Consider the following 9,441-nt stretch of genomic DNA (forward strand, 5'->3'; position numbering starts at 1 on the left):
CGTGGTGTTGCCTCTGGATGAACAGGACCCCGATTGATCGAGCTGGTTGGGGCTGGATGAACAGGACCCCGTGGAGGGCTGAATGAACAGGACGACCCCGTGGAGGGCTAGATGAACAGTAGACGATGGAGGGGTGGATGAATAGTAGTCTGTGGAGGGGTGGTTGAACAGGAGCCCGTGGAGAGGGGTGGTTGAACAGTAGCCGGTGGAGTAGCACGCGGTGGAGGCTGGATGAGCAGGAGCCTGTGGATGAACAGTCATAGGTGGAGGCTGGAGGAGGTCGATGGTGGATGAACAGTAGCCCGTGGAGGCTGGAGGAGGTCGACGGTGGAGATGAACAGTATCCCGTGGAGTCCCGTTTTGCGGTATGCCACACCCCTCTCAATGAACAGGACCCCCATTTAGACCGTAGCGCTCCAACACAAGTCCGTTTCCTCTCTTTTGCGGTACGCCACAACCCTCCCGATCAACAGGACCCCGTTTCGACCGTAGAAGGTCCAACACAAGTCCATTTCCTCCATTTTGCGGTACGTCAGACCCCTCCCGATGAACAGGATCCCATTTAGAATGTGGCCGGTCGAACACAAGGCCGTTTCCTCCATTCTGTGGTACACCAGGCCTCGTTTCCATGGCCTGTTCCATCCAAGCCCTCCCGATGAACACGACGGCGCATTCTGTTCCGACCCAGCCAGTTGGCTCCCCATGAACACGATGACGATGCTGTTTCTCCGTTCCGACCCAGCCATGTACACGAGCCCTCGCCGTACGTATGCGCGAGTAGGCGTTCGAGACCCCGCCCGTATGTACGTATGTGGCTGTATTTTCTTTCTTGCACACTGGTCGCTGTACGTACGTGTACATGCTATGTGCGCGCCTCTACTACGACACGTGCGCGCCTCTACATCCACCAGTATGTACGTACATGTTCGCGACTAGAATGACAACGCTAGGTACGCTTCGACCAGATGGGCCCGACTGTCAGGCACTTCCTTGCGTGCAAAGATGTAGATGGTGGGTACCGGCAGTCAGGGGGGCGAATCTTTTTTTTTGCCCGGACGCACTTCCTTGCGTGCGAAGATGTAGCTGGTGGGTCCCATCAGTCAGGGGGGCGAATCGTTTTTTTTGGACGCACTTCCTTGCGTGCGAAGATGTAGCTGGTGGGTCCCAGTAGTCAGTGGGGAAATGTTTTTTTCGCGAAATACAGTGGCCCGTCTGGTGGGTCCCAACTGTCAGGTGGAGGAATCATTATTTTCCGCGTAATAAGGAGGCACTTCCTTGCTGTGGCCGTGGACCTAGCTGTCAGCCTCTCCACGTATAGTCCACGTCCGATGGAAGTCATTCCTTGACCACGTTGACCACGCCGCGCCGAGAGCACCACGGCGGTGGACGACAACGAGGCCTAGGAAGGGGACGATGCAGAGCCGGGGAAGATGCGGCAGTGGATGCCCATGCGGAGAGGAGTACGAGGGTTCATTGGTTCGGCTGCGGTGTGAGGTGTGGGTGAGTGGAGGGATGACCTGGCCATCGGTGGGAGTAGTAGGGGGCGGTGAGGCCTCCGCGGCAGCACAACCGGCCATGAGAGGCAGGAGCAGGCGGCACGACCGGCGCTGCTTTGGGCGGCTGGAGCAAGAAGACCAGAGGTTGAAGAAGCACGACGGCCGTTGGCTGGACATCATACGGTCACTGCAGCTAGAATCGTTTATATTGACTAAGTTGACAAAGCCCTTGGTACGCGTTAACTTAGTAGGCCCATAGGTCAGCTTCCGAAACGGTGCACCCAGATGTCAGGGGGATGAATCATTTATTGGGCGGGTGAAGCTAGAATATCCGAGATTGAAGAAGAAGCACGGCATCCGTTGGATGGACATCCAACGGCCACTGCTGCTAGAACCGTGTGTTGACTATAAGTTGACAAAGCCTTGCATGCGCGTCAACTCTTTTTTTAGGCGACGCGTCAACTTAGTAAGGCCACAAGTATGTGGCAGAGAACTTATAGGCAATTTGAGATTTGTAAGAATGTGCAGCCCATTTTTGAATTCTAATGGAATTTACTACAGCCCATTTATAGTTTGTTAAAAGTACAGCCCATTTCAACCAACCGTTCAAAACAGAATTCAATAAAATTTCCCACATTTTGATGGGATCCGAAATATTTTTATCCCGAAATTTCTAGTCAGATTAAATACAATTTCAATATAAATTTATATTACGTAAAAATCCAACGAAACATTGCGCTCGCAACAATTAATGAAATTAAAATTTTCAATATCCAAAAATAATATTTTGTAAAGTAATTACGTGTTTGGTGCATTTTTTTATAGTTACTGCCCAGTTTTTATAATTACATCCCATTTATTATTTCTTAAAGCCCATTTTCTTGTTAAGCCTAATGCATCCCTCCTAGGAAAGATTTACAGCCCAGCGGGGCGGGGAATAACAACTTGACCTTGCCTGGATATTCCTAAAAAAAGTATAGCTGGGCTAGCCATTTTCAGCTTGAAAAAAATTAATATCTGGGCTGGATATCTGGCCTGGGCTAGACGGGCTATAGCCCGCCCAGTTAATACCTGCAGCGATGTTTTCGTTGTTGTTCAGAGGAGAAAAAATAATATCTGGGCTAAACATCGAAAAACTCTGCAGTGCTCACACCTCAAAAACACAAATACTGCTCGAGCTGCTTGGTCCCAGCTGTCGGCCGCTTCTTGTGCAATTCTCTCGTTTACTGACTACATAGGTTGACAATGTTGTGGGACCGTGATGTCAGGAAACCAGGACGAAGCAAAAAAAATTTATAGTTTTATATAATAAGGAGGCACTTGCGTACGTGAGGCTATGGCCCTGGTGGGTACTCATTGTCATCCTCTCCAAGTAAAGTCATCTCCTTTCCCGCGCGCGCTTTCTGCCCGAAACAGTCAGCGTCGCCCGTCCCGCTTCCCGGTGCAGGCAAATGCTCCGCCTTCAAACGACACAAGTGTCGTCCGTCCGTCCATCTGCCGCCCACATTAATGATATGCAGTTGCAGAGGCGGCTACTCCGGCACCACACGTCCGTTCCTCTGCCGCCCACCATTGCTATATAAACTGATGCGCCGACCATAGCCATAGTTATCTGCATATGTTCCCTTTCTCCTGTCCACACCACTACTGCCCACCATGGCTTCCTCACGCTCCAGCGCTCTTCGGGACGGGCGGACGACGGACCACAAGGAGATGGCAGCCATTGTTGCCGACCGGCTGGCCGGAAGGCAGCCGGAGTACGACGACATCCCAATGGAGAACATGGTAGTTGATGATCCGGTGCCAAGCCCCTCCTCCACGCCATCCTCGCTAGTGCATTGCACCATGCCCATCGGCAAGGCCCGTGACCAATATATGGACATGGTGAGGCAGAAGCGTGAGGAGCAGTTCCGGTAGGCGCAGGCCAACGCCGCCTACAACCACCATCTCCTCCAGGAGCACCTGCAGGCGGAGGAGCAGATCACCGCGGAGCGGGCGGAGCAGGAGGCGCTGCTCGACTCGTACCGCTCCGCCCGCGAGGGCTGCCTCGAGCGTTGGTAGTACCGCATGCGGGTGGCGGAGGTTGCGGCCGCCTACAAAGAGGGCGATGAAGCGGGTGAGGCGCTGTTTGGCGAGACCGAGGACGAGGCAGAGGACAATGTCCGACGAGTCCCCGCTCCACTGGCGTCGACGAGGCCCTGCTCCGCCGAGGCCCCGTAGTGCCAACAACGAGGAAGAGGACACCGTCGGCTCCGCCAAGGCCCCGCCCTGCCAACAACGAGGCAGAGGACATTGCTGGCTCAGTCGAGGCCCCACCCTGCCGGAAATGAGGGGAAGGATTTCCACTGCTCCGCCAAGGCGCCGCTCGCCGGCAACGAGACAGAGGACATCGCCGGCTCCGCCGAGGCCCAGCCCCGCTGCCAACGAGGCCGCGCCACACAGAAAATGAGGAAGAGTAGAACACGGTAGGTAGCCGCCGCTCGGGCCCAAGTAAGGCCACCCCTGCTACCCTCCGGTTGAAGCCAAGCTAGGAGGGTTGACCATTGATGGCCGGTTATCTTCTTGGCGGGACGTGGAGTCGGAGAGCTGTGTTGGAGAAGGACGATGCTTCTACTTAACTGCTGGTGCAGTTGGCTGACTGACACGTGGGCCCAACAGGCCACATGTCAATTTCGCAGCTGCACCTGTAGTTAAGTCACTGAAGCTTCTGTTCGGCTCAGCGAGACACAGGTGGGTAGCTTCGGTTAATTAATTATACCTCCAGCGCACCCCTTTTTAGTTGAAGAATGTATAAAATGTAATGAAATGAGGCATTTTTATATGAAATCCGACCGTGTATGAATGAATTTATGTCGATTAGTTCGAATTCATGTATCACTGGCATTGGATGAACATGCAAAACAATACGTACTAGCATTATTACCAGGGTGATCACCTCATTTGCAGCAGTTTCACATGTACTCCCTCCGGTCCTTTCTAGTCTGCATACAAGTTTTGTCTGCAGTCAAAGTATCTCTAATTTGGCCAATCTTATAGAAAAATGTATGCACTTTCACAATGTGCAAAGTAAAAAGGAACAGAAGGAGTACAAAGAGTTTGAGCAGCTTTTTAGCGTTTCTGTACATTGCAATCAAACACACAGGGCTAGCAATTCATAGAGAACATTCAAAACAATCGATGATTATGCATCTCAGCGACTCACATGTCAGAGCCAATATTTACTTCACAACTAAAGAATAAAGAAAAAATTGATCGACGCTGCTGACAGCAAAGGGCGTCCCATTTGAAAATATCAAACGCATGTCTTCTTGCTAAAATCAATGAGCAAAATTTGACAAGGTTGCCCCATTCCAAAATATGAAATGCCTACGATTGTGGAATGGGCAGGGTTTGCCATCAGTTCGGACATTGACATGGCACCTCGTGCTAAATAAATCAGTTGTTCTTTTTGTGCAGTTCCACCAAAATCAATGAAATTCGCGCGCAGCTTGTATGATTTCGCCCTTATATGTTGCAACGCCTTGAACCTATCGGCACCTCCTTTATTGTGGTGGAAATGAATGATTCGATGTATTCATGAACATTTTGTGCAGTTCCCATTGAAATCAAGCTGAGCACCCCTGTTTGCACAAATACAAAAAAGTGATTAATATAAAGCAAACTGTACTATGAATTGATAGTTTAAACAGGCACCTACATGGTCCATGTAGAGCACACTTTTAGAAAAATGGAAGTCACCAGAAAGAATCCTAGAACAACATTGTACTCGCGCATCACAACAAAAAAATGGAGATTTGTCAGTCCTTCTGAGCTGAAGTTAGTTTGGTCTTGTGGGGAGTAATGTAACCATCCTTCAACTGCTCCTTCTGATGAGAAGATAGACAGGGCTTCTTCATCCTGGCATAATTGGAACTAGTCACTTCACGTACTCCATATTCTTCTTCATAGGAGGATGATCCTATTGTGCAAAGGCAAGAGGACAACTAAATGCTAGCATCCCTGTTTGCTCGAAAAAAGGAAAGGAAATATTTAAAACAGCACAGATGAAGCACTTCTCAAGGACAATACCACTTTTTCATGACAGTATCTAAACAGTAGCACAACACCAATAGATATGCCAAAGCTCAATCATATGGATGAAATCAGTGGGAGAGTACCAACCTTTGTCAGGAGGCTTATTGTGTAGAGCATACAGATGAAGCACTTCTCCGGAACCATCTGTTGCTATCTACTGTGGTGGCCATGCTTACTATATACTCCTCGATTAGTTTAATGTTTCCAACATCTTCTTGTACAGTTCCACTAAAATATATGGTATCTTCAAAGAAGATCCCTGTTTGCACAAGTAGAGATAATTATGTATTACATTAAGAGTGACATCAAATCAGTGGCAAAAAAATTGCTCGTTCCAGCCATAGCAATAAATTAAGATGCAGAACTATATCATTACTTGTGTCATCACAGTTCCAGTGCTTCATTACATCACCGGGAGTTGATTTTTGTTTTTCTCCGCTTGTTCTTCAACTTCATCACTTGGTTCAATAACAGACAAGCTTCGCCTTCAATGTAAGATTTGGCATGTCAATTAGGGAGCACAAGTATAGCACTAAACAATGACATTAATTTTCTGATGAAAGTGGAAAAATACAGGCCAACAGTTGTGAAATATCATTATCTTACCTCAATGGGATATTACGGTGCACATACAGATTGGAAGTCTTGTCTCCATTTGTGCAGTTCACTAAAATTAAGCAACATTACCGTACAAGTAGCACAACATATGAAATCACACTGCAGAATCATGTGAAAGAAGGCTAGTACTGACCTCTCATGATGCGGAATTCAAACAACTCACAAGAAGAAGATCTGAACCAAATTTGCCAACACGGATAGGAAGTAAGATCTCCTCTTGTGCAGTTCCACTAAGATCAAGCAATCAAGCAACGTTGTCGGTGTGACATTTTGGTTGAACTGCACAAAATACTCTTAAAACAAAAGTGTTTTGTGCAGTGCAACAAAAGGTCACAATGGCAACAAGGTGAAGTAGATAACCCTGTGTACACAGAGGTGCAAAGGAAACAACTAGTGGTCAATAACGGTGGATGACATAGAAGCCAACAAAAAGAAGCATCTACCTTATCTAAATGGGAAAGAAAGCAAGACAGTAGCATTTCTCAAAAGGTGGCATTGATTAATATTAACATAGAGATTATATTAACAATAAAATTCATTAAACATGTAATTTTCTTTTAACTGTGGCATTGCATCAATTTTCCAACGGCATTATTAGAGGGTGTTTGTTTACAGGGACATTTTGGTGTAGGGACTAAAAAAACTCCATGTCAGTCCCATCTAAACCAAACATGAGGGACTTTTAGGGACTAAAAGTGGGCATTTGGGACTAAAGAAAGAAGAGCCCGAGGTAGTCTTTTTGGGACTTTTTCCAACAGTTGCCCCTGCCACGGATCACACCTTGTCTCTATTAGTTCATTACTAGGGGTAACATGGTCTTTTAGTATGTCATTTAGTAACCTCTAGTCCATGTTTAGTCCCTGGAACCAAGCAGGTAGGGACTAGGGAGTTTTTAACCAAACAGGGCCTTAGATTAACAACAACTAAAGAGTTGCACGGGACAGTGGACGCACCAGCACCATGTGCATCTACCGATGTACTGTGGTCATGCACAGTCTGTTGCAACAAAGAACAAACAACCAAGGAGCATATTCGTGTTGGTCCCAGTTTTGTTATCTTTAGACACCTTTCCCTATGTGAGTGCAGCAAATCTAGTCCTGCTCAAACTCTACAGCCTTGTCCCCCAAAACAAAAGATCAGTTTGTTACAGATGTGCGTACTGCGTTTGTCATTGTTTTCCCTTTTCGACCAACATAGGTGCTGGATAGCCAGTCTGTACTAGTACTTTGGCCCCTTCCTTTCCTCTTTGAACCACGTCCTAGATTTATGCTATACAACTTTCCCCACAACTTTCCCCCATTCCTTTCCTCTTTGAACCACGTCTTAGATTCATGCAATACAACTTTCCCCACTACTTTCCCCCTTCCTTTCCTTTTTGAACCACGTCCTAGATTCATGCTATACAACTTTTCCCACTACTTTCCTCCACTCCTTTCCTCTTTGAACCACGTCCTATATTCATGGTATACAACTTTCCCCACTACTTTCCTATTTGATCCAACACCTAGATTCGAGTGCAGAAGCAAAAAAAGCCCACATGCAGCTAGAGCAATGCATGTGGAATAATTAAATTATACCTTAAGGTTCTTGGGGCGTGGTTCGGTGGGCGACGGGACAACGGCGAAGAAGAAGGGGTCGGAGGCCCTCCCGCGTCGCCGCTGGGTGAAAGTGAACAGCTGCGCCGGTAGTGGATTCCCTCCCTCGCGGATGGTGACAGTGTTAAGCCTCCTTCCCTTCCTGGTGGACGGATCCTGCCGGCTCTTTGACCGGCAGTATGGGGAGAGAGAGGCCAACGAAGTCTTGTTTAGATCTGGAGAGGGTGAGAGAGTGTGAAGAGAGCAACTACAAGCGCTGGGGCTCCAGTGTGTGTGTGTGTGTCTATATATATATATATATATATATATATATATATATATATATACTGGAGAGAGAGTGTGAAGCGTGAAAACCCTAGAAAACAAGCGCCGAGGTTGCAGCTTATACGTGATGAGGTGATTATACGGTCACTACAAGATCGTATAGCTCCGTATCCATCCATTTTGACCAGTCAAAGAATCCTCCTGGCACGAAATATGCTCAAGTGTAGTTATCGAACCCGAGACCTCAAGTTTGATGAGCGAACAGGCTAACCAGCTACACAACCCTCCCATTATGTTCAATGAGAGGAAAATAACCTTTTATACATTCCTGCATTCGTGTGACAAGCATGCCGTGTTCTTTTTGTGTGGGAATCATTGGGATTTAAATCATAATCGTGTCATGTGGCTTTGGTGGTAAGACTATCCAGTATCCACAGTGGTGCAGAAATAATGCAGCCTTAGTCACCTTACCTCTCTCCACATAGTACGTTGGGTCCCACCAGTCAGAGGGTGAAACAAAAAAATTAATAAGAAAAATTAAAAGCGCCAGCGGTGTATCTTACCTCACACATCTCGCTACTGCTTGGGAACACTGTCCAATTGATCCCTCTGTTCACTCACGTACTATTTTAAGTGAATCCTTATTATAACATGCACACAATTTTGGGCACTTGTATTCGACCTAAGTCAGTGTGCCACCGTATCTCATACTTACTACCCCCTCCGTCTAGGTGTAATAATTCATGTTAGAAGGTGCAGCGGGACCAAGGTGCAAGCAGATTGGAGGAGAAGGAGAAACTTGACCGGTCATTCCTCCAATCAAAGCCCTGATTTCTATCTCTAAACGCCACAATTAATCCAAACAACTAAGAGTTGCCGTTTTAGATACCATGCAGGGCCACGTATTAACTCGCATGCAAGCCGACTTTGATTTCTTGACTGATCAACGCATAGTTGCGCTCCATGCATTGGGTTTCCGGGGGAGATAACAAGGCAGAGTAAGGAGCGTTTGGTTACATTGCTTAGGCTGGTCATAGTGGTGAGTAACTTGGACTAGTAACATGCATATGTTACTAGTCAATGTCACTACTACACGAAGTTTGCCGTCGGAAGCGAGCCGATCTGGCTCTCCTGAGCTAGCAAGGTGTTTCTATCCCACCCAAGCTAGCTGGCCCACAAAAGCTAACATATTTTAACAGTTCCAAACGCCTAACCTTGCCCGGCTATGCTATAAGCTGTTCTTGCTAAGGATCCAAACGCTCCCTAAGTAACAACGCTCGCTAGCAACGAGGCCAGGAGGGGATTGAGATGCGAAGTTAATGGACGACGCCTAAACATTTTGGGAATATCTGATTTCCGTAAGATGACTTAACACATAGACGGAGGGAGTACTA

Source organism: Triticum dicoccoides, chromosome 5B (genome assembly GCF_002162155.2).
Source record: "Triticum dicoccoides isolate Atlit2015 ecotype Zavitan chromosome 5B, WEW_v2.0, whole genome shotgun sequence".
In the NCBI taxonomy this organism is placed as follows: domain Eukaryota; kingdom Viridiplantae; phylum Streptophyta; class Magnoliopsida; order Poales; family Poaceae; genus Triticum; species Triticum dicoccoides.